Source organism: Ailuropoda melanoleuca, chromosome 7 (genome assembly GCF_002007445.2).
Source record: "Ailuropoda melanoleuca isolate Jingjing chromosome 7, ASM200744v2, whole genome shotgun sequence".
In the NCBI taxonomy this organism is placed as follows: domain Eukaryota; kingdom Metazoa; phylum Chordata; class Mammalia; order Carnivora; family Ursidae; genus Ailuropoda; species Ailuropoda melanoleuca.
Genome location: NC_048224.1, coordinates 75,841,045 through 75,866,956, shown reverse-complemented (window position 1 = coordinate 75,866,956; position 25,912 = coordinate 75,841,045). Strand labels below are relative to the sequence as shown.

Below are 25,912 nucleotides of genomic sequence, written 5' to 3'. Positions count from 1 at the left end.
AAATGATTATGAAAGGTTGTGACTTAAAGATCTTTTTCTGATGCTATTAGTCATTTTAGAATCTTACCAGCATCACAGGAAAGATTATTGCACTGACAGAAGAGACCTCTCCTTAGTCATATTACTTCTGATTTAATTAGGGGAATATCACATATTTATGGACAATTCAGACACTAGATAGTTGGAAATGCTTTTTGAAGTGGTAATGAATTTTCTGCTTAAATGCATGCAGAAACAAATTAGTGAGCTTTTGACGAAGGGGATGGGAAATACTTGAGCACTGACAGGATAGGATAAGTGATGTGATGTAGGGATCCCACTCCCCCACTGCTGATGCACGTTCACAGAGTGTCTGTATTAATACATATATATGCATATCATCTATATGCATTTAAACAATTATTTCATCGTTTAAAAATGACTTAGTGTGTGTGGGGAAGGATAGGAATAAGAGAGATTGCCCCTGTGTGGTGAAAACTTCAAATGCCAGATGAAAGTACGTATATGATATAATATGTTAGATAGATAGATAGATAATATGATGGAGGTGTCATTTGAAGAGATTTAAGTTATTTTGGTTCACAGAACCTAACTGGAAGATACCTCTTTCTCTCTAAATAAGTTTTCTCTAAGTACATTCCACCTTTATCTCTGGTCGATGTACCCTTTGGGGGCAAAGATTTATGTAAATACACCAGGCACAGGGAATCCTCAGTGAGGGCTCTCCCCACCCCACCCCTTCCTTCTACAGGATGAAACAGCCTTGCCGTTGTGTCAAACAAGAGAATGTTAGGAGTCAGGCGGGAACGCACAGCACGGTTTTGAGAAAAATATACCACCTTGAATTTCAATTTAAAGAAAATAGCTACTTCTGATAGAATAGTCTGAAAGTACAGATGCGTTCTGAAATGGGAGTTTCATTTGTGGCTTTGATGGAAAACAACCTGTCAAATTCCATCTGGAATACAGTTCAGTTTCAAATCAGCACTGTTGACCTGGGGCTGCCAAGGCCTCTGATCCAGCCTCCAGGTAGACTTGGGGCCTCTCCTCAACCTAGCGCTCCCCGCCCCCACGTGAGGCCTCTGGGCTGGGCTTTCCCTTCCCTACACTGTGGTCTCACACCAGACACGGCAGCCTGTCCTATTCTCCGGCGACAGCAGGCAGACAGACTTTCTGGAAAGTACAACAGAAAAAAATACCAAAAAATCCATTGTGATTTCCCTTGAGAATCCTTTCTCATTAAAAAGAATGCAGGCAGATAGACAGACAGATGGAGCACGTGCATACACATGCATCAAAACACCTTGCCCACGTGAATGGTTTGGCACTTGGAAAGTCCACTTCAAACTATTTCAGTGGGAAAGTGAGAACTTCACGTTCTTACCCCTGACGAATATACCCTAACCGTTTCTTGGTGTGAAATCCATTTGCTGAGTAACAGTGTCCTCCCCCATCCTGAGAGAAGCACGTGGATTGGGGGAAGGGGTAGAAAAAGAATCTAAATTGAGATTTTACTTCCTTGGATGAACTTACTCTGAGACTAAATTCACACATTGACAACTGCAATTTCCCTGTTGCCTGTACAGCATGTTCTAGTGCTAATGTATTAAAATTTGAATCTTTTTTTAAGTGCTCTGAGATGATTTATCCCAGCTTATCTGTATTTGCTAAATGGTATTTGCACATTGAGGCTTCATTTGGCCTGTTCCATAGTAGCTTCCTAAAAGGAGGATCAGCGGGGGGTACAGACATCTTCAGAATTAATACTCAGGCAGGACTGTGCTTGATCTAATGGCATCAAGAAGTGACCTTCTGCCACAACGCAGCACTTTAATTTTATCTTTCAAAATTAGCCCAGCTCCCAAAATGCCCAGAATTAGCAATAATCCATCCCCTTAATGACTGCTGGGAAAGCTCCAGCAGACGCTCATAAGGTCTCTCCAATGAGGAGCTCTGCCATTATAGACTTATATTTCATGGGCTCCCCTGGAGCCAGATCAATATTAGAAACTGTGAGGGAGCATCCTTCCTCCTCTAAATTTTCACATGGGAAGAAACCCCCCCCCAAAAAAAGCCTTCCTTTTTCCATCTTAAAAGGTAACTCATTTTAGCAATATCGTCATCAATCAGTGGAGTCTTAGCACCTTCGAAAAATGGTGGCTACAGCACTATATATAGAGACAGACAGGCCAACAGCTCCTTCCCCTGCATGGGCTGCTGTCTCATTTAGAACGATGAAGCATAGACAAGGAAAATGCCAGATCGGAGACAGGAAGCTTAACATAGTTTTGCTTATGTATTGATGATAAACTGGTGAATTTGTAATTTTTGTTGCCATTAAAAAGTGATAGGATTTCGTTGAGAAATGCCCACCTCACACCCAGGGGGGACAGTTAATTTCTCGGTGATGAGCCTGTCACAGGATATCACCTTCTGTCTGCCCCCCAGCCTTAAACCAACACCCCCGAACTTGCTTGGTCAGTTTATTCACCCGTTTACCTCACCCCTGCTGGGCTTGCCACCTGCTCAGGAATCTAAGTATCTCTCTCTCTCTCTCTCCACCAGTTCCTGAACGCTCTTGATTCTGATGTTAATAGGCATTACTTCAAACTTATAAATTTCTGCATAGATGTTATATGAGTTTCCAAAGGCTGCTATAACAAAGCATCAGGAATTGGGTGCCTTCCAACAACAGAAATCGATTCTCCAACAGTTCTGGAGGCCAAAAGTCCAAACTGAAGGTATAGGAAAATCTGTGCTCCCTCCAAAGGCTCTGGGGAATCCTTCTAAGGCTCTTAGAATCCTTCTAAGATATAATCCTAGTTCCTGGTAGTTGTTGGCAATCCCTTGGCTAGTACTGTCCTATTACTCTAGTCTCTGTGTCCAACCTCATGAGGCCTTGTTCTCTGTGTGTCCAAATTTCCCTCTTCTTATAAGGACAGCAGCTATTGGATTAAGGTCCATCCTAACCCAGTATGACTTCATTTTAATGTGGTTACATCTGCAAAGACCCAATTTCCAAATAAGGTCACATTCACAGGTACCAGGGTTAGGAGTTTGGTATATCTTTTGTGGGACACAACTCAACCCATAAAAAGATGTTTGAGGTTGTCTGGATTTTATTTGAACTTGAGTTACAAGTAAACTCATTTTTATTTGTTTGTTTTGACCTGTCTTTCAGTTTGTGCAGCTATAGCTATAGTTATATTAATTAGTAGAATACATAGACAAGAGAGCTGTGACAAGACTGCCCCTCTTCTGGCCTCTCATAGGTAGAGTCACTCACCTGGTGGGTCAGAACAATGCCCTGAGATAATTTGAGCAATGCATTGGTGAGCAGTGCATTTGACAGAACCTCTCTTGAAATCCTTTGAATACGATAAAATATATGGTCTGAAGGACATAGATGGTTGCGTTTTTAATTGATAGTACTGTCCTGTCCAAGAGGTACTGATGTATAGATTGTGTTAGAGGAGATTGCTATTAGACTTGGCCCATGAGGTCCCTGAAGGGAGGGACGGTTTCTGCGCTGAGCCATGCCAATAAGGTTCTTCCTTGGATTCTGTATAGTTTAGTGTGACTAAAAATGCCCATTTGAGAATGCGGATGATGTGTGGATGAAATTATCTGGTAGGAAAACAAGGATCCACAAGGATTTTTAGCAGAACGGATTGCATCCAAGAAGATAAAATTGAATTGGTATTAACAAAAAGTTGTGCTTTAGGTATTTTTATATTAAAAAGAAAGCCAGTTTTACCAGCTTAGTCAGGAGTAACATAGTTTTAATGATAGAACATGTGAACATTTTAGTTGACTGCAGGCTTCTTGTGAGATGCGGCTCATTTGCTGTCTGGATTGTAGGCGTGTCATATGTGGTAAAACCTTTCAGACCCTCTGATTGAACATGGCAAATGTTGACTGAAGAAAAAAGTTAAAATGAAAAATGTTCTTCAAATTTCACAAAACTACTGTAGAAGTCTAGTAAGTATAGTGCAGGAGAATAGACAAAATTAAATAATTGGGCTTTCACATGATTTTTGTAAGTTGGTAGCATTCATACTTTCGAAGTTATGAGAGTTTAAAAGTGCACTAAGACTTGTGGGATACCGTGAGTGTGTGTCCATGTGTGTGCATGCACGTGTGTGCATAAAGTCCTATTTCTGGGGAATGCCAGTCCAGCTTCTCCCTGCATTAGACACGCCTGTCTGGAGTGCAGTGTTCTTCCTGGGTATGTAATTCTAGTAGGAACATTTCCTGGGCTTCTCTTATGGACCCCCTGGTGTTGGGTGCCCAGAATCCACTTGGTAAACATTTCTAGAAATACTCTACCATGACTACATTCCGGGACCCCTATCCTGAACGAAATGAGACAGGAGTTGCATTAGGCACCATTCACCAAGAAATGATCCCTGAGTGTTTTTCCCAACTCTGGGTAGTAAGAAAATGGGGTTAGAACCAAGAAGAGTAGGAACAGTATGAGAGTAGTGTTAGACGGCAAGTGTAGTTAAGCTCCATGTCCTACTTGTTGTGTGGTCTTTGTATCTCCAAGCCTGCTTCCTATTCTGTCAAACACCTTTTTTTCTGGGTCGTAATGGACCTCAAATGAGATAATAAATGTCAAAGCACGTTCGAAACTGTGTTCCTTATTACTTAGTGAACGATGTTAGTGAGTGACACCTCAACCGAAATATCCCTCCTAGTGGACTGCAGCTGGACTCAGCCACGCAGGCTCATTTGCAGGCCTTAATTGGAGGCAGATGTCACCAAGAGTTGGTTTGGGTGCTCTTTAGAACCAAAAAGCAATTATCTATTGCTTTCTTCCCACTCTCAACTTTTAGTCCTGTGGTGGAGGTAAGAGGGAATTAAGGGACCTTTGAAATATCCACTCTTCTCTGGAGGGAATCTCTGGAAGATTAAACCAAACCACATCTAGAACCAGTCAGACTTTTCAAATGGACAACGTTCAGGGGTCCCAGCCTGTATGTCCACATGGATTTGGGTCAAAGGAATTTTTGATGGCCCACCATCCTGCCCCAGTGCTGGTGATGCTGGGGAAACCACAAGGTCATTGTGAACAGCAGGAAAATGCTCAGAGTCTGGATAGAAACCAGGCCTTCTCACACAGTGGGTTTTTAGCTACTGCTAACAAAATTCATTTGTTCTTGCACGCATCGATTCATTTATTCAATAGGCTTACCTAACTTATCAGGTGCCAGGGAATATGGTAAGCACAAATAACTATCACCCTTGACGCTTATGTGAAATAAGACCCATCGGGTGACTTTTAATATTGCTTATGTCTAAAGATGTCAAAGGATCACTGGTACAGAACTTTCACTCAAAATATTACTTGGTGCTCATTGCTATAGTGTATTTTATTCCTTTGGAGAAATATTGTGGAAAATGACTAATGGGGTCACAACAGACTGACTTCTCTTTATAGATTTAAATTTTAATTGGATTATATGACCAGTTTAAATTGAATTTGTGGGCACATTTCTTTGAGATGCGTAGTACTTCATGCTGGAATATTTATTGTTTCAATAAATGTTAATTCTAGGAATGTATAGTTCTTATTTAAAAAAAAAAAACAACAACCCAATAGCTGTCTTGTTGAATAATTGCCAAGTTTCTGTGACATTTCATAGTCATGCAAAAAATCTGGTATAATCTTGACTTCGTTGATTTATAGAATGCAGCCTGTGCTTGAAGTAGAGGGTTTTAAGGTTTTTGTTTGTTTGTTTTGAGTTCCAGAGAGCACATAGGTAATGCGCTTTGCTCTTGTCAGCAAGTTCCCATTTGCCTCTTAGCAATGGTAAAACTAGAGGGGTTCTGAGACTTTCTCCACCATAGCTACCCTTCAGCTCATGCATAAATATAAAGTTCCCCAGAACATAGTGATATTTCCAAATTTCATAGCTGCCAAGCTATGGAGACATATAGAGTATTATACTTTGGAGACAAGCTTTAACTCCAGCACAAGCTAGTTCCTTTGCTACAAATAGATGATTTTCTACTTAGGAAATCAAGACGTTGTATAACACACGCAGTCTTTCCTTTACACTTTCTCTTCTGGTCTGCACAGGCTTCTTTTCAATGTACTCAGTCACAGTGACACCTGAACTGTTGACGCGGAAATACCCTACACATATAACACTGGCAACGACTGCCGCACGGTAGGAGTCTTGGAGGCCATCAGCCCACTGCCTTGCCCAGTGCAGAATTCCCCCACACGGCATTGCGACAGCTGCTCGTCCTTCCCCAGCTAGAACCCTCTGTCTTGCAGCTTACAACTATGTAAGAAGACCAATCCCATTGTCCAACACTGCTGATTTTTTTTTTAATAAGTTCTTTCTTATTTGGGGCCCCAATGAATCTCTCTCTAGCTTGTACACAGAGGTTCTGATTCTGCCCTTTGGGGTAATAAATACCACCCACGGCCTTCATTCGCAGAAGATGAGCTGGTGTCATAGACCACCGGGATGATCAAAGTCATTCTCTGTCAACTATTTTATTTGCCTTTCCTCCTAAACCAAAATGTCTCTGTATCTTTCCCCCTCCTTCTCTCATGTTTCAAAGGAAGAAGAACCTCTCGTTCTTTCTAAAGGCAAATGCAGTGTTCTTGATTTTGTTTTCTCTCTTCTTTATGACCTTGCCTTATCAGTGTTCCTTTCCTATTCTTCTTGGAAATTTGTTATTTTACCCTATCTTCACTGTCTCTTTCTCCTCAACCCGCAGCCACGACTAAATTTCTCCTTTCCTCAAAGGACCTTCAGTCATCTCTATCATCTTATCAAACCACAGTGCCCTTTCTCTGCCAAACAGCTTTAAACGGCAAAATTGCTTAAAAAAAAAAAAAGAAAGAGGGGCGCCTGGGTGGCGCAGTCATTAAGTGTCTGTCTTCGGCTCAGGGCGTGATCCCGGCATTCTGGGATCGAGCCCCACGTCAGGCTCCTCTGCTGTGAGCCTTCTTCTTCCTCTCCCACTCCCCCTGCTTGTGTTCCCTCTCTCGCTGGCTGTCTCTCTCTCTGTCAAATAAATAAATAAAATATTTTTTTAAAAAATTTAAAAAATTAAAAAAAAAAGAAAGAAAAAGAAAAAAAAAAGCAGCAAAATTACTCTCCTTGAGGTCCCCATGTCCTCATCCTGACTTACTTTTTATACCTTTGGGTAAATAGTACATTGAAAACATGAGAATTATGGGGAGTCTTTTTTCCTTAAAAAATTGTTTTCCACTAGGTTTTTAAAGTTATGCAGTGGGAGAAGTTCTTCTTTTCCCACTGTATGACACTTAGGCACAAATCTCAAGACTTTTCTCTTCCCTCCTAAGATAGTAAAAAGTATTATGGACTCTTCAAGCTACAAATTACCATCTCAATCCAGAAATGAAAATATCTAGTCCCATGCAATAGTCATTCAAGATTGGAATTCTTTTTCCATACGCTCCCAGGGCCCAATGTAGTGAGTCCCTTCTCTGAAGGAAAAAGGTAGTGTTCCCCTTTTCATGTACCTCCTCCCTGTTGTTTTTGATCCGTTCAGGGTTGGACTAGAGAAGGGTGGAGAAGAGCAGGGTGATGAGAAAGGGGAGGTGGGGAGTTCTTACATGACAGCACAGTTGTTAGATGGCTTCAGGCTGTCTGGGCCCACAGATGTTATAGTAAGCCAACTTCTCTTATGGGTTTTTTTATGGGTTCTTCAGGGACTCTCACTGGGAACATTCCACTCTTCTTTGATGTGGTCAGTTCAGTTTCTTCCAGTTTTGGGTGTTTCTGCCTTAGTCCTTGTTTTCCAAAGCTCTCCCTGTTGGCCTCAGATGATCCTCTTGGGAAAAATTTAAGTTACTCCATGCCAACTCAGCCTCAGATCCATCAACACATTCACTTGTTCTTTCCCCCTGACAACAGGCCACCTGATGCAACCAAGCCTCTTTTACTCTGCTGCCAATGGTTCTCCAGTGAAAGCCAAACACTCAACCACCAGTATGTTACTCCCCTCCATCTGCAGATGACACTGACCAGTCTCTTCACATCTCCCAGTGAAGCCCTAACTGAGATGAAGAGAAGTGTCTCCCCTCTTTTGGAATGAGGCAATTCATAGCAGAACTCTCTTTGAAGAAGTCCTTCTCACAAATCCCCTTTCCTTGATAATGTTATGCCTTTTATACCTTTGAAATGGGTAAGAAAAATTAGGCATGTAATTTGTTCATATCTACTTTGAAATTTCTAGAAGGTGATCTACCTCGCAATTAACTTTGATTCTGATACCCATCTCCTTGCAGTCTGGGCGAAAGTTCCATTTTGAATCCTGTGACATTTGTGACTGCCTTCCATTCCTACCACATAGGTAATAGTTCCATAAACAAGGATAACCTTCAAATCGCTATATCCGATGCCCTGTTTTTCTTTTTCCTCCCCAACTTCTTTGTGGCATTTGACACTTTTGAGGATTCTCTCCTTGAAATTATCCTCTCTTGTCCTTCATGGGGTTTTGCTGTTCTGGTCTTCTGCCTCTCTTCTTGACTGCTCCTGAGCTCCTTTCAGATTTGTTTTGCCATGTATCCCTTAATAATTGTTCCCGAAGATTCATTCCTCAACCCTTTTTTCTACTTAATTACTTTCAATTCCTAGCCAAGTTCATCTACCTTAATGGTTTCAGCAATGATGGTTATGGTAGACAGTGACGGTGACAAATGGCAACCAGATGGTATGCAATAAGCAAAGTCTTTGAAGTATGTATAATTTTCCCAATTTTACAATTAAGGAAATTAAAGCTTTGATGATAAATAATTTGTCCAAGGCCACACAGCTAGTTAGTGTTGAAGGCAGAGTTCAAACCCAAGTTTGTTTATGTTTACTCTCTTAAGTACACCTCCTCTCAGAACTCCATCTCTAACTCTGCCTCCTCTCATGGGTTCCAGAACCATCTTTCCAACTTGCTAGTGTGAATTTCCTTATGGGTTATTCCACAGCCACATGGGATTCAGCATATCCCACAACTGAACTCATCATCTTCTGAGTCAATTTTATCCCTCGCTCTGTGTTTCCTGTTCATGGCATCAGCATTCTCTTTAACACCAACGTCAAAACACATGGAGGTGTCTTTTACTTCCCCTCACCTTTACTCCTTATATACCATATTTTGTCACCTGCTTTCAATGCCACCATTATTTTAGGTCAGTTCCTCATATCTCTTGCTTAGACTCTTACAATGATGCTTTAACTTGCTTTCCTGGCTTCAGTCTTTAATTGTTCCACGCGTTTGTACACAGGTTGATTCTCCTATGTTCACTTCAATAGCCGTCCCCTGCCCAGACACTCCTTGGCATGTCATTCTAGGACAGTAGTAATTCAGCGTTGTTGTATCTTTCCAGCCTTCTCATTGCTTTATTCCTCTTCTGCACTCCAGCCACAGTATTATTTGCTGGTCTCCCAAAAGCCATTTATTTTCAGTATCTCCGTCTCTGCTCATACTGCCCCATCCACCTGGAATGCTCTTCTTCCTTTTCCCCATCACCACCTGGCAAACTCCCTTTTGCCTTTTGAAATTCAGTTCAGAGAAGTTGCCTTCCCCCATCTTGTTGGTTTCTGTCAATTACTGATTTCTCATTCTTTTTACAGATATTTATCCCATTTAATCCTCAGAAAAACTCTGTGGTGTTGCTTTACAAATAAAGAAGACCTAGTTATGATGAGTTAAGAAACTGCTTAAAGTCACACACCCGGTGGGTAACAGGGATTGGATGAAAACTGGAGATCCCAGACTCTTTGCTTTCGTCTTACTTAATTGTTAGTGTCTTGAGGCTGGTCCTCTGTATCACTGATCTCTGTATCCCACAGCACCTATCACAGAGCTTTGAATCTAGTAAAAGCCCAAGAAATGTTAGCTGAGTCAGTTGATGCCAAAGGGATCGACTCCACCTGTCAACCTTGTAGACGCTAGAGGACTGAGGCTCGACACTTCCCCAGAGCCAGTTTTTCCAAATTTGTTAGGAAAGTTCCTTCAACTGTTGCTCTTAAGACCACCCTACTCTCCTGATTACTTTTCTCTGAATACTTTTGCATCAGCAATATCCTTCGCAAGATAAACCCAGAACTGAATACAGTACTCCTTGAAGGATTCCAATAGCATAGAGAATATAAACTTATGTAATAGAGGCATCAAACTTATTCAAATGCAGCCAAAATGTGATTATGCTTTCTGTAAGCGCCAGCCAAGCAGTGTGGGCTCATGGTTAGCTTGCGGTCAGCTGAACTCTCTGGGGCTTTCTGATGCGATGTCAAGCCAGGTTCTACTTGCTTAAATGCACAGCTGCACCTCCATCCGGTACTTTAATTGTATTCATGCCAGAGAGCAACTTATTAATTTTAGTCATTAATTCTGGCCATTTAAAAGCCTTAAGCATCCAAATTCTGCCTGAAGACAAATAACAGAAGAGGACAGAGTTGAAATAAGGTCTCTCTGATTTCCAGGCCCTTGCTCTTCCCAACTAAGTTATGCTGCTAGGGACCTCTCCAGCTAAAGACCAGTAGCACAGCTGCCTGAGAGCTCTCAGGCAAGAAGAGAAATGAAAAGCTATAATAACCTTTCTATGTGTCCCCAGGGATGGCAGTTCAGGGCAGCCTCAGGCCCAATGGACTCTTTTGGCTGGGCCATTCTCTTCCTGCAGCAGGTAGCAGTCCCATAAAGGACAACAGGTCCTTTTGTCCCCTGCACTGACTTGCCCATGCCCTCCAAGCGCAGGAGGGTACAGATAGGACTTTCCTCCTAACGTGCGTCCATGAGCCCTATGCACCGAGGTTTTTGTGCCAGTTTGAAATCCACCAATTCAATTCCCCATAGCAAGCATATGTGAAGCGCCGACTGTGTGTCAGGCATTCTTGGGTTTTAAACAAAGAAGTTCTGGAAAGTTAAATATCTACTTAGGGAAAGCAGATGAAGTGAACATTATTATGGAAAAGGACTTGATGTGAAGGTAATTCTAAAATCTAGTAACTTGAGTAATAATTGATATGAGTGTAGATATACGTTGTCCCTCTAGATTTTCATTATTGTAACTGTTCTGAGTAGCTGGACTATAATAAGATACTGATGTTATATGACCCTCTGCTGCCTAAAACTAGATTTTCTTTCACGACAGCTCCGGAAAACAAACAAATGGATAAAGCTTTTAGTAAAAAAAATGATCGTGAGGGTGACTTAGCTTCATGTTTCAATAGGCAGAATCACTGTGAACTCAGGAGTCCAACTTTTCTTGGAGACCTAAAACCGATCTGAGTAAGGATTTGTCTAAATTCATATGAATCTTAATCAAATAATCAGAACAAAGCCAAAGAAAAGCAGCAGCCTTGTCAAGAAGTGCCAGCCGTGGAATTGAAAGAGACCACACCTGTAAGCTCAGGGGAGGGAGGCAAGTAAAGGCAAACCATTGTCAGGAGGTCAGGGTGAAAACTGGCATCGCTCTGATCAAAAACAAATTCAAGCTCACCGTTTAGTTTGGCTATTAAGGTACACGAGGGCCAACGGATTCAGTGAGTGCCTTTTGTTCACTTGTGGGGCGTCCCACCGATATGGCAGCTGGGACATCTCACTGATATGACCACAGAGCTCCTTGCCCAACTGTTGAGAACTGAGGTTATAAAGCCTTTGAGTCGATTAGCTCTGGAGAACACGAAATTTCTTCTTTTACAGGTTTGCCTCTCAACCTCTGTGTCAATTTAGGTAACTTGTATCTTAATCCCTTTTTCTGTGTTCATTTCATACTTGATAGCCTTTCAACAGAATTATTCTAAGAATAACATTAGAAGTCAAAAGATTAGTTTGCACTATGATTAGTTGTTAAAACCTATGAAAAATTAAATACTATTGTTTCTTCTTCCTTAAGTGAGATAAAAAATCTTCCCAATTGCAGTGGGTTTTCTAAATATGAAATTCAGGGTAGCTTCATATACTAAGTAGCAGAGTTAATCGAAAATTAACATGAATTCAATTTACCATATCACTTATAATAGGTGTGTGTGTGCACACACACGTGTGCATATAGGTATAGATTCCACCCAATTTGGCTAATATTTGGTGAATACCTACCATGTGCCAGGCACTGTTCTGAGCATGAGGCATTTAACAGTGAACTAAAGAGACGAAAATTCTTGCCCACGTGGAGCTTATTAGGAGAGGAAGATATTTAATAAGCAAAATACATAGTGTGTCAGAAGATAAGTGGGAGGAAGGAGAATGAAGTAGGGAAGAAGGGGAGTGTGGGGGTTGGGATGTGGGAGGATGGGGGTGGGGTGGACTTGTAAGTAACATAGTTGGAGAAGACTTCAGTTAGAAGGCGGCATTTGAGCAAAGGCTTGAAGGAGGTGATGGCAGCATCCATGAAGATCCCAGAGGAAGAGTGTTCCAGGCTAAGGTAAACAGTGCAAAGAACCTGAATGGGTATGCACCTGATGTACAGCTGGGTAGAGCTCTATGGTAGCAGGCGGTCTGTGGGACTGCACTGGGATTCTGACACTAACGAGCCAGAGTTAGCACAGACTTCACAGGTGAAGGGTATGGCCCCCAGCAAGACCATCCTAATTTCAGATGCTACCTGCCAGTTCGGGGGTCCCCAGGCCACCCACACTTTCTGACCAACTGGCTAGAAATTCAGCAGTTCCCACACTCTGCTCAGGTTTATTAGTGTGGCAGAACAACTCACCGATCTCAGGACAGCACTATGCTATAGTTATCATTATAGCTTCATTATAAAGGATATAACAAGGACCAGCCAAATGAAGAGACACACAGGGCAAGATCTGGAAGAGTCCCAGAGGGAGAGCTTCCATGCTCTCTCCCTGAGGAATCAGGACATGTCACCCCCCGGCACATTGATGTGTTCACCAACCAGGAAGCTCCACTGAGTTTGTACAGGCTTTACTGGGGATTCATTACCGTAAGCCTGGTTGATTGACTCACTGGCCACATGACTGAACTCAGTCTGCAGCTCTCCCACTGGGAGGAGGTCATGTGGCTCTCCCATGGCTCAAAGCGCACCCCACCCCCCATCACATGGTTAGTTTGGTATGACCACCCCCCGTCTTGGGTCATCTTCATTAGCTTAAACTTAGATGTGCTTTGAGGGACCTGCCATGAATGATATGGACATTCCTATCACTTGGGAAATTCCAAGGGTTTAGAAGCTCCCTCCCAGGAACCCAGGAACCCAGGAGAAATCCAGACACGTTTTTTAAATTTTTTTTTAAGATTTTTTTTATTTATTTGAGAGTGCATACACGGTAGGAGGGGCAGAGGGAGAGGGAGAAGCAGATTCCCTGCTGAGCAGGGATCCTGACTCAGGACTCAATCCCAGACACATTTTCGTATACAACATGGAGTCAAGATCTCAGAAAACATCCATGCTAATTATGTAATGATAACCATACCAACCACTTATAATGAGGAGAAAACAAGTAGAGAGTAACAAAAACAATGAACTTATCAAAGACTTTGGATCTTTGCAAACAGAGACAGGCAAAATGACTAGCTCCCAGCCCAGAAGGGCAGACCGACTCCTCTCCTGGGACACTCCCATCTCCAAGGTTGATTTCTGTATAAGAGTCGTAGAAATGTTTTAGTAACTGTGTGGACTGTCTCCTCTTGGTGAAATGTGCTAATTGAGAGGGACCTGTGCCATGAATCATCTAAAGATGTGCATAGTGCAAAAATCCTTTCCATCTTCTTGTTGAGTGTGCTTTGTATTTCACGCTCTGTACATTCCTTCAGACAGATCATTTGGAAACTGGGTCACTTTTGCTCAGTAAAATTCCTCATGGTTAGAGTTGAAGGAACCTTCGGGGTGGGGGCGGGTGTTGTTCAGTTCTTCCATTTCCTATGTGAGGAAGCGGAGGGGAATTAAGTTGACTGGCTTAAGTCCACCAGCCTGCCAGTGTTCGAGCTGAGCGAGGTTCGGAGCCAGGTTGCTGAAGTCCAGTCTCGGGTTTGTTCCGTTTGTGGGCTTGCTTCAGTTAGTCAGTCAGTGCATCGACCTCGACCTAAAATACATCTTCAAAAGAGCACCAGCCTTGGAGCAGGAGGGTCCTGCCCTTATCACCTGAGTGATCCTGAACAGAGTACCTCCCTCTTGGAGTCAGCGTCCACTGGAAACATGGAGACAAAAGTAGTACCAGTCAGAACGAGTTGCCACGAGGATTTAATGAGATGATGTGGGTGAAAATCTCATTGCAGAGCTGTAACGTAATGGGCAAATATTACGATGTGGTATTATCATTATTATTTGGGTGCTTAGAAACCCTCTTTTCTTGGTTAAAGTGGAACAGATTTTAGATCTTTATTTTGAACTATTTAAAAATATTTATCTGAACAACATGTTAGTGAATATGGGAGATGCCGATTTATGATAAAAAATTTTCCCACCAGCAACTAACTCACGGACAGAGGCCCTCCACAGGTGGCAGCAGCACTTAATAAAATCAGATTGGAAAATGTATGAGGTCTGTGTAGCAGCCCAAAGAGGAAGGCTCAGACTTCAAGCATGCGGTGATGCACTTCTGAATAGGACTCTTGAGGTTCCCCGACATCAAGATTAGATTTGCAAATAGTCCTTCCCTTCTGGCTAAGAGACTATTATGTTGTACAGCTCTCTCTCCTAGCTCCAGATACCTAGCTTCATAAGGAACCTGCAAGTTTTGGTCAAGCATACCATTCTTTAGTTTTCTGGCATGGAAGACACTAGCACAGAATAGGGCTGCATAGCTTGAGGGTCACGTATAGTCACATTGGCTGTGGTATCTGCTTGCTTTGTTCTCCACCCACAATTAAAGCCCATGCACGTAAACTGATCTGCCAGCGACTATAACAGAGTGATGACAGCTATCCAAACAACATCAACAGCCAAAAACACACAAAAAATTATTTTTGACATAATGATTAAAAAATTACATAATTTTAATCAAAAAAATGCATTGAACATGGCTATATTCAACTTAATATACATTTTAAAATGGAGTTAAACTTTTTCTTAGCCTATTTTGCAGCCCAGGAAAGTATTCTATCAAACTGAGAGATATCATGATTTCTAAAATACCCTTAGGATGTTTCTGTTTCTTTGGACTGATCCTGTAGCTTGTTAATAGACGGCATCATTTCTGCAGCTCTGCCTTAACATGGTGAGAGCGTTAGCGTATTTTATATAGTCTTTTAAATCTGCTGCAGCTAATTATGTAATTTCTCATCTTTGGTTTGAAAGCCAGCAGCAGGACTCTGTTTGAATTATTTAGAGTGATGTTAATTCTCTTGCTTTAACTGCCTCTTCTCTAGCAGTTTGCAAAGGAACCTGGGCCCACGATGCTTGTGGCAGGGTCACTTTGGAAGAATTCTAGCTGGCATCTCTCAGCCACTCCTCTGTCTAGCAGACTTCCAAGAAGGACAGAAGGAGGGCCAGCCTCTAGCACATTAACGAATCTATAAGGTTGCCAATTAGGGCAAGGGAAACTTTGATTCTAAAATTCTTTGCTCATTTTTAGTTTTTGATGGTGAATTATTAGCAAGCAACCACTCGATTGTAATGGATGGTTCTGAAAAATATTGTCTAAATTGGGGGTCGGCATCTTTGTCTGTAAAGAGCCAGACCGTAAATATTTGAGGCTTAACAAACCATACGTTTTTTTGTTGCAGCTTTTCGCCTCTACTGTTGTAGTTTGAAAACAGCCATGTAAACACATGAGTGTGGCTGAATTCTAAGAAAATTTTAGAATAGACTGTGGGCTGGATTGGGCTTGCAGGCCGTAGTTCGCTGAACCCATGATCAATAAAATCGTTGATGTGTAGTCTTCTGGGGAATATGCTCCTTCATGAGAACTTAAGGAGAGGTATGGACCCAAACCTAGGAAAAGAAACGTTTCATGCCAGGTATACACACATGCACGCACGCACAATTCACACCTATAAACCTTCCATTTCAAGAAGTTATGTATCCCTCAAACTTATCTGTGGATCCAGGTCAAGAACTATTGATCTAGGTGGGGTTTTCCTGACGGAAAGTTTTCGTAGTGACCTGCTGGCCACTCTGGGACAGCCGTTCCTTAAACAAAAAGAAAACTGGTTTTCCTTCTACATCACATCAGAAACTCTAGACTTTAATCAGACTCTACAGTTTGTCCATATAAACACAGAAGCGCTGCGCTAGAAGGAGCAGTGGCAGACTCCAAGGGCTTTGAAGGGAAAAGTCATGGGCATGTTGGAAGGATAGGAAGGTATACTTGGGAAGAGACAGGAGTCAGAGGCGGTCAACTTGTGACACTGAGGTAGAGTGCAGGGCTTGGGTGTGGGCCTGTGATTTCAGACACAGATGCAATGCCCACCTCCTCATGACCCCTCTTGCACTGTCCTGGCCCACGTTGTTCTCTCCTTTTGTTAGAACGGGGGCTGGTCTAACATCTACATTTGTTCTGCTTTTCCTTTTTCTCTTATCGTCTTATGAGTGCTCGTGTCAAGATTCCCTGAATTTATTGTGATATTCTTGAAGGCGAGGGGCTAGTATTTTTTTTAAGTTTTTTTTGGTTTTTGTGTTTGTTTGTTTATTTGTTTGTTTGTTTTTAGTTCCCCAATGTGGGCTCGAACTCACAACCCCGAGATTAAGAGTCGCATGCTCTTCTGAGCCAATCAGTTACCCCAAGGGGCTAATATTTTATACTCTCTTTTAGCTCCCCAGTTCCCAACACTATTATCTTTGTGCCTCACCTCCCTTTCCCCAGTCTCCCCTCTACACCCAATTTCCCAGACATACCAGACACTTGTTCTGCATGTGGCCGCTGTATGCTTGTTCCTGCTGTTCACTTGGCTCCCCCCTCCCACACTGCCTGGTGAATTCTTGGTCATCCTTTAAGAGCCAGGGCAGTGTGACCACCTCTGGAGAATCTCCTGGAACCTTCCCAACCTCAACATGGCACTCATGGCTGTCTCTTGTGTTACTATGGCACTTGATGCTTCAAAGTGGATTGTAATTGTTTGCACCCTTGTTGGTCTACTTACAAGCCCATGCGCAGTAACACAGCCCAGGCACTCACTGTCCTAAGAGTAAATCGCTGGACAGACAAGTGGGTGCTCAGTAAGCGAGTACTTACTGGCTGAGGGTAACTACAAGATAGGAGGAAGGGAAATAGGAAATTACTTTACAATAGAAGGAAATTGATGTTTCAAGTATATTAATTTTTAAGTATTTTCTAAGACCATCCCATCAACATTTCTCCTTTTTTGACTTAGTGGTAATTATAAAAAGAAACGTGTTGGACCAAGTAACATGCAAGTGAGGCTGTGCTATCCTGATGAATAAGCATCCCTGGGGCAGTATCTGCCCTTTTCTCTGTGGACTCCCCACACAAGGGCTCCCGTGTCCTGGCCACCTGGTGATGCCTCTGTAAACTAAAGTGATACAGCTTCTTGAAGGAGCCAGAAGGTGAGATTTGGGAATCAGTTCTCCAGAAGTGATTGCCATGGGGTGGTGATCTGTTCACTATCTGTGGCAGGTGGCCCAAGCACTGGCATGACTGCTAGGATGACTACCAAGGTTGGCTGTGCGGGAGTCTCCCTACTTGAATCTACTTGACTTCAAAAGGGACTGAACCCAGGACCAGCTCAAGTGATGTTCTAACATCACCATTGCCTAACTACCACCAGGATTGGATGGACGCAAAACCCTAGTGTCAGTTTACAAACAGAAAAGCTTGAGTGTGTATCTTCATACTACAAGCTTCCCCCCAGGTCAGAGGCTAGTGGTAGATAAGCACAGTGGTAAGTGCGTGGGCTCTGGATTAACTGGTTTCAATCCCGGCTCCAACCAGTACGAGCTTAACAGCTCTGTGCATCGGTTTCCCCCTCTGTAAGTTACGGCCAACAGTAGTCTGTACCTCATAGGCTTTTTGTGAGACTTAAATAAATAGACCATATAAAGAAGAGTGCCAAGGCAAAGGAACACTCAATACATGTTTATTGGTATTAATGCTATGTAAACTTGCATTTGGTGCCTCTAGAGCTCTGCTTCTTAGCAGAACACTATAATAGCAAACACAGTAGACAGAGCGTAGGCTGATAGAACACTCCAGCTGTAACCACTTGGCTACTTAATCTACAAGGAGTTGAACCCTAGACAAACAAACCTTTAGGAACATGAAGGATTGGTAGACCCCTAGGGGTCTCTTCTGCCTTTCAAGGGCGTTCTTCACAGAACTGGCACCCTTCTGGGACAGGTGTAGGAGACTTCTAACACATCGATGCCCTTGTAATTCAGCAAGTGCCACATAGAGAAATATGTAGCATTGAAACACCGTTCTTACCACCATTGCTAATAATAAAGTAGCTATTGCCCTTTACTGACTGAATTTGGGCTAGGCAGTATGTGTTCATCTATCTATGGTATCTCTGATTTTCTCAAGAAGAATAGGAATGAGGAATTTGAGGGTCGGAGAAACAAAACCTCCCCAAGAACACAGTTAGTACATGGCAGGACTGGAATATGAACCCAGATCTGCCTGCCCCCACCCCATAACACATTGTCTTTGCCTTGAGGCCATCTCTTACTGGGATCACTTCTAGCTCTCAGGGATTTAAAAATTGGCCAAGACATTGATTGTGTGCCTTTTAATTAATATAAAAGTGTAGCTTCTGTTTAATTATTGTTCTTTTTGCTTCTGATGATCGAAGAGAACACAGAGACCTGAAATATACCTCACTGTCCTTTCCCAGAACACAATCCAAGGCTGTGCTTCCTGCTTGCAGACAATGACTCACCGGTGAATCAGGGGCTGAGCCAGCCCTTGTCCTTTATGTGTAGTGCCACCAGCTTTATCATTTGTCTTCTAGCCTCTCTGCCCCCCACTGCTCTCTCGTAAGCGTCCCGACACCCACAGAATCGATTGTCTCCTCCTCCATAATGTTTCTCAGGCCCAGGACAGCCCACCAGGTCCTGGCTGTCTTCCTGGTGACTCACATGCCCTTTAAACAGCTCAGGGGAAAGGTCGTGAAATAGTCAGGCTGGGGGCGTCTTGGACTCGGCTCTGGAGCTGGGTTAGGAGTCTGGCTTCTTTTCTGAACTAGAATAGAGTGCATGCAGTGACTTCCCTTGACCCGTTGTCTAAGGTCCTTCCTGGCTGTCCTCACCTGTTCACATTTCTTTTTGATCTTAGTGCAGAACTTCGGGAGATCTTCCAAGCTGCCTTCCCTTCCTGCAGTCTTTTCCAGACTTTCACAGGTTGATTTACTGGCCCATCAGCCTATTCACTTCTCTTAAGTCCCCGATTCATAGCAATTACTCCATTCCTTTAAGGAGCCAGTGTAGAAACCCCCGTCATTTTCAGGAACAAAGGGGAGATGACCGGGCTTTCCATTTCTGAAAACTGGTGTTGGAGCTCCACTCCTGTGTATCGGTCTACGAGGCAGCTGCTTCGTCAGGTCTGAAGCAGCTGGTGCCCTGAGACAAGCCATGAGGTACCCAAGGATGACCATGGGCTTTGAGGTCACTTGGGCGGGCCTCTTGAGGCTGTGTGACATGCGGAAGGTATCTAACAGCTCAGACCCCAGCTCAGACACACACCAGGCATTTGGCATAGTCCTTGACCTGGATCAATGCCTCATGAGTGTCAATTTCCTTCCATCTCCTTCCATTCTCTTCCAGTGTTAAAGTTCCTTTTTGTATTAGTAACAATGGAAGGCATGCAGTTTTATGTTCTTTAGAACTAGGGAAGTGCTTTTATATGTGTTATTTCCTACGGTCCTCACATTTCCTTGAGTAGAGACGGAGGGTTTTAGTTACATTGGAGAGCTGAAGAAATAGATTCGGAACCCAGATCTGACTTCGGGTCAGTGCTCTGTTCTGTGTCTAACAGCCAACTGATGAGTGTTTTTTGATCATCTGCTGTATGTTCAACTCTGAGTGCGGTGCTGTGCAGAGGGTCTGGAGGACATGGTCCCTCTCCCCCAGGAGATTGTGGGTGATACTGGCGGGGAAGATGACAGGCAGAAGATACTAAAACATGTTGCCATCATCCCAAGAAACGTTTATGTGTACAAGGCTGTGAAATTACAGTACATAGTACTTACTTTTGAAAATATGATTCCTTTCTTCAGACACTCTTAAGAGAAACAGAGCTGGAACGTAAGGCTTGGTTCAGCTCAGCTCATGACTGGAAGAAACAAACAAACAAAACCTCCAGCTGTGTGTTTCAGGACAGAGCAGGGTTTCTAGCCTTGATAAATTTTTTTGGTGGGTGGAGTTCATCTTCATTAATGAGGTCATATGAAACAGGGTGGTGGACGCAATATTCCTCTATTCATTTTTACCTCTGACCCAACATATTCAATTCCAAAAGTCAGTTTCTAGTCCAGAAATCTGGTGCTGTCGTGAATACCATTTTCTCCCAGTTCTAGAAGTGGCAACTTTATCCCTGCCCTGTCATGCGGCCTTCCCTCTGCTTCATCGGCTCCTTCCCACAGTCACCAGCCCCACCCCTGTATCTTCTCAAATGTCTTTAAATTCTTCTTTCATTCTCTGAGTCACTGCAGGAGCCACTTAAGTGATCTTTATTCCTCTCTTCAGTCATTCACCAAGTATCCGTTGAGCACTCATTTGAGCCAGGCACTGTTCTAGGTGCTTCTACCATATTACATAAAACAGACCTGGTCTTTGCCTGAGGGAACTTTAAGTCTAGTGTGAGGGACAGACCTTAAATGAATAACTGTAGAAACACTGTGTACTCTGATAAAGGAAATACAAGGGCTGTGAGACCATGCAGTGTGGAGCTAAGGTCTGGGTTTAGGAAAGGCTTCTCTGAGGATGTGGAAGGTAAGCTGAAACCTGAAGTAGGTGTCAGCCAGGCCACCAAGGGGGATGAGTCAGTGAGTGTGTGGGTGTGGTATGGTGTTGGGGGCGGGGGGTGAAGTAACACTGAATGCTTTCAGCAGGAGACAAAGCATGTTTCAATACCAGAATTGAGGAATGGAAAGAAATCCAGAATGGCTGGAATGGAGGGAGGAAGAGAAAAAGTGGCAGGAAATGAGTTTGGGGCCAGGCTGTGGTCTATCCCATGCAGTATCCTCAACGTTGCTCATATTCCTTCCAATTCCTAATTCAGTCTCCTCAGGAATACTCCTTCCAGCTCTCCCAGACTATTTACTTTAAGCTTTTGTTCTTCCTTTCATTTTGGAACACTCTACCCAACATTCTTGCGATTTTCTCCTTTTATGTATTCTGTCTTTCTTATTTACTTAGGAAATCCAAATCAGATGTTGTAATATACCTCATGCCTAGCTCCTTTCACAGTGCTCTATGCATAGTTATGCTCCACATATGAAAGGGCATGGACATATGAAGGCAGGTCTGCAGAGTGAAAGATGAGGCAAGTTGATAGGGAAGAGAGCATTGATAGATATATAGATGTGGACATAGTTATAGATACAGACATATATAGCNAGGAAATCCAAATCAGATGTTGTAATATACCTCATGCCTAGCTCCTTTCACAGTGCTCTATGCATAGTTATGTTCCACATATGAAAGGGCATGGACATATGAAGGCAGGTCTGCAGAGTGAAAGATGAGGCAAGTTGGTAGGGAAGAGAGCGTTGATAGATATATAGATGTGGACATAGTTATAGATACAGACTCATATATAGGTATACACATGGACACATACATACAAGGATAAGGGGTTAATCATTTATTCCGTGTATAATAGCAGAGAAAACATTATGAAGTTTGAAACAGGGAGATGACACATGGAATGCAGTAATTTATAAAAATTAATCTGGCTCTGCCATATGGGTAGGTTTGAAGGGGAAAACAATTGCTAGTGATTAATGAGTTCATTTTATCTGCCAGGCTCTGTGCTGAGCATTTCACATGGATGAACCACCCTATGAGAGTGGTACTATCATCATCCCCATTTTACAGAGGAGGAGTGAAAAGTTAGAGAAGGTAAACTATTCGTTGGTGGGACCAAGATGCAAAACTAGGCTGCCTAACTCAAGAGCCCCCTCTCTTAACTACTACACTATAGTGTTTTCTGGAAGAAGAGGAAAAAGAGAGGAGTCTGGGTGCGTGCTAGGGTTGGAGAGTGATTTTGAAACTGATTCTGGGATCAATCCCTAGGGTTCCAGGAAGAGCCTCAGAGCCTGCAGTGAAGAGGAGCCCACCCCTTCAGCTACAGCAGCCCCACCAGCATCTGTCTTAACATTGGGGATAGACGCAGGATTTGAAGAAAGGCTCCCTTGCTTAAAAAAAAAAAAAAGTTTGAAATTAGAATTTCAGTTGTTTGGCTTGTTGAGGGAGCTAGAGAACTGGTCCCAGGAGCTGTCTAAGATGCTACAAGCCTAGAGAAGCCTTCCTGAATGAAAGGAAGGGATATTTATTATTTCCAAAGCTCTAAATGTGAATACACTAGCTCTAAATGTGAAAATAAGGCATTTTTTTAAAACTTAAATCAGCAACAGAAGTTATTTACTTGTTTTTGAAACTCTTGGGAGAAAAATTTTCTTTTTGGCCCTTTTGACAAATTATGTTAACTAATTAAAGAGGAGAATTTGCATGGCATCAACCTTTACCATTTTCAGAATGCTTTCATGAATTTATGTATTTGAGTCTTACAACTACCTGCGAAGTAGGTAAGGTCAGCCATTAGTTAGCCTGTTTTGCCCAGACAATAATAGACACGGAAAGGCGAGGCAATTTGCTCAAAGTTGCTACCTATTTTATTCGCTCCTCTAATTCCTGTGCCTCGCACACAGTCGTTGCCCAACAAGTGTTTGTTGAACCGATTGAATGATTGAACACAGATAGTAGTGATAGAGTTGGAATCCAAGCCCTTCAAAAGAGGCTTGGGGCACCTGTTAAGCGTCCAGCTCTTGATTTCAGCTCAGGTCATGATCTCAGGGTCATGGGATCCAGCCCCATGTCAGGCTCTGTGCTGGGCTTGGAGCCTGCTTAAGATTCTCTCTCTCCTCCCTCTGCCCCTCCCCACTGCTCCCTCCCACTCTCTCTCTCTCTCTCTCTGAAAAGCAAAAACAAAAGAAATAAAATTTGAGGCTAGTCTTATGATCCCACTCTGCCTGAAGTACGGCAAGAGTCCAGTCTATGGAAAGTCACCACTGCAAGTGAGTATAAATACAACAGTGGAAGTCAATTAACTTTTCATGTTTCATCTATCAGTTTAATGTTAGAATGCCCTCTTCTGAGGGCGCCTGGGTGGCTCAGTCGCTTAACTGTTCAACTCTTTGATTTTGGTTCAGGTCGTGTTCTCAGGCCATGGGATTGAGCCCCATGTTAGGCTCTGTGCTCAGCATGGAGTCTGCTTGTCCCTCTCCCTCTGCTCCTCCTCCTCCTCCTCTCTCTCTCTCTCAAATAAATAAATAAAATTTAAACAAAGAACAACAGCAAGAATGCTCTCTTCTGTCACATGAGCTTGATGAATCTCCCCCATATACTTCCTCACTCTTCTGCATTTCAGGTTGAAATCTGTAACCTCCTAGACAATGTGTCTGCCAGGGATTTACTCTTACAGCCGCCACCTAGAACAACGAAATGCTCCTTTAATTATAAACCTTGATGCAATTTATAGAGCAAATTTTATCTTGATTTGGAGGAAAGAGTCTACTTATTACAAATCTATTCAACGCATTTTTAGAAGGAAAAATTAAAATGTCATATATGAGTTCTATGAGGATCTAGAATGGATTCGTTCTTTTTGCTAGTCCCTTGAAATTATTGCATTTTAGTATGCCTGTTAAGAATAAGCACAGCATTCGACTGCAAGAATGTTTGGAGAAGAGAATAAAGATCCATGGCAGGATTTGGGCATGGTCTCTGTTTGTTTTCTCGGCTGTCTGGCTTTAAGGAGCGTGAGCTGGCAGGCCATGAGCTGGTTACACCACCTCACCCTCTGGAAATCTCCTCAAAATCTGAAATGTATGTCAGGCCAGTTGGGCAGTCTCCAGCCATCCAGAGAACACCTCTCAACTGGCGACTCCCCCTAGGAAATGCTATGCTAATCTCTGCTGAAAATATTCTCAGGATAACTAATTACTTTAAAAATGCCACGTTGCCATGGTACTCGAAACATATGGGTGGAGGGTCATGCAGTTGGGATTCAAATTAAGTCTCCAGGTTATAAGCTTTCATTTTCTTGTTGTTTTCAGTTTGTGCTTAATTTGAAACACAATGAGAAAACCATCACACCAGGCTTGGCTTCCTTGCTCTTTTGCCTTTCCTCCTCCTGGCAGGTTTGCCCTCTACCTCCTGAATTCCCACTGGTGTTCTGTTTTAAAGGCAGGTGAGGATTGTTGGGAAGCTTTCCCATGAGGACCACTGGGTGTGACCCCAGGAAACGTGAGCAGGTGATCTGAGGGCCACAACCACAACAAAGAAAACCAAACAAAAACCCTGCCTCAATATGCAGAGTAGCTGTTTTAGTTATAGGCAATCCAATGATCACTTTTCTAAAAGTAGGGATGAATGGATAGGCACCATCATTCATACACACACACAATTTCGTTTTAGTTTTAGACTTTGGCCTATTAAGGAAAGATATCTAGAGAGTTGTCGAGGGAGAGAAGGAGGGAAGCATAACTGAAGAAGAGGTGAAAGAGATAAAAGGAAAAAGGAGAAGGGTAGGATTGACAATGAAGCTAAAATTTATTGACCATCTACTCTATGCCCTTTGCTAAATTTAGGCAAGCTGGGCACCTTAGAAAGGGAAGGACTCCCAAGACTCAGGGATGGGGAGATGAGCTTAGCCAGTGGGGAGCAGGGAAGAGCTTGAGCAGGGAAGAGAGCTGCCTGGAGGAACCAGTAGTTCCTGGAAGTTCTAAGTGGTATAATCCACTCTTTATATCTACTGCGTGTCCCGCTCTGGGTAGCTGAGTACCTGGATTTCGTGATGCTGGATTTCAAATGCAAAAGTTATTTATGGTGTGTGTTCTTTATGTTTTGTTTTTCCTTTTGCCTTTGGGATTCTCAGGGTTCTGCTTCTTGGTGTTCTGGAAGCTTGATGTAGCCTTCCCTGAGGTGGTCAGTTGACTTACCAACTGGGACCCGAAGCCCCTATAGGCACCTCATCCCCCAGACCCAGAAATTTAGATTTGAGTAAGGAATGCACTGACCCATAACCCCCTGACTCTCATCCTTAAAATCAAATTCCCTCAATCTGCTTGCTTTTTTGTTTAAAACACTTCTTATTTCCTTCAGTGTAGTTTTTATTGTTGACCTAGAACTATTGCATTTCTGTGACTTTAAAAAAAGAAAAAAGAAAAAGATCTTTCCTTTTCTTCAGTCTGCAAAGTTGTGATATGTTCTAGGGATTAATGAATTAATTGCTTTAAATTCTTAATATGATACTATTATACTTAGGCTTAACTTACTATTATGTTTTCTCATTCAGTGAATAGAACATTTAAATTCCTTATGGGAAATTTTGGGTGCAATTAGTAGAGATTGAAGAGCATAATGCAACCATAAATGTTTCTTTTCAGTATTTATTTGCTACTTAGTGCCTTATTACACAATTCCTAAAATCACAGGCTCTCTCCAATTATCTTACCTTTCAAGGAATCGCTTTCCTATTTATATTTGATTAAATTATGAGATGTTGCTATTTTCCAGGGACTAACCTGGATGCTGGGGATATAATAATGAATAAGCTATTAGGGGTGCCTAGGTGGCTCAGTCAGCTAAGCGTCTGACTCTTGATTTTGGCTCAAGTCATGATGTCAGAGTCCTGAGATCCAAGTCCTGCTTTGGGCTCTGCACTGAGCCTGGAGCCTGCTTAAGGATTCTCTATCCCTCTCCCTCTGCCCCTCCCCCCCCCCCCTGCTGGCTCTCTCTCTCTAAAAAAAAAACCAAACAAACCAGCAGCAACAACAAAAAAATATG

At 42.7% G+C, this 25,912-nt stretch overlaps 1 protein-coding gene across 4 annotated transcripts in view; it reads left to right on the top strand.

The window, feature by feature from the left end:
* The window catches only part of DCLK1 (doublecortin like kinase 1), a 333,743-nt gene that overhangs the window by 172,411 nt on the left and 135,420 nt on the right, over positions 1-25,912 (top strand). The gene's annotated exons all lie outside the window — the stretch shown is intronic.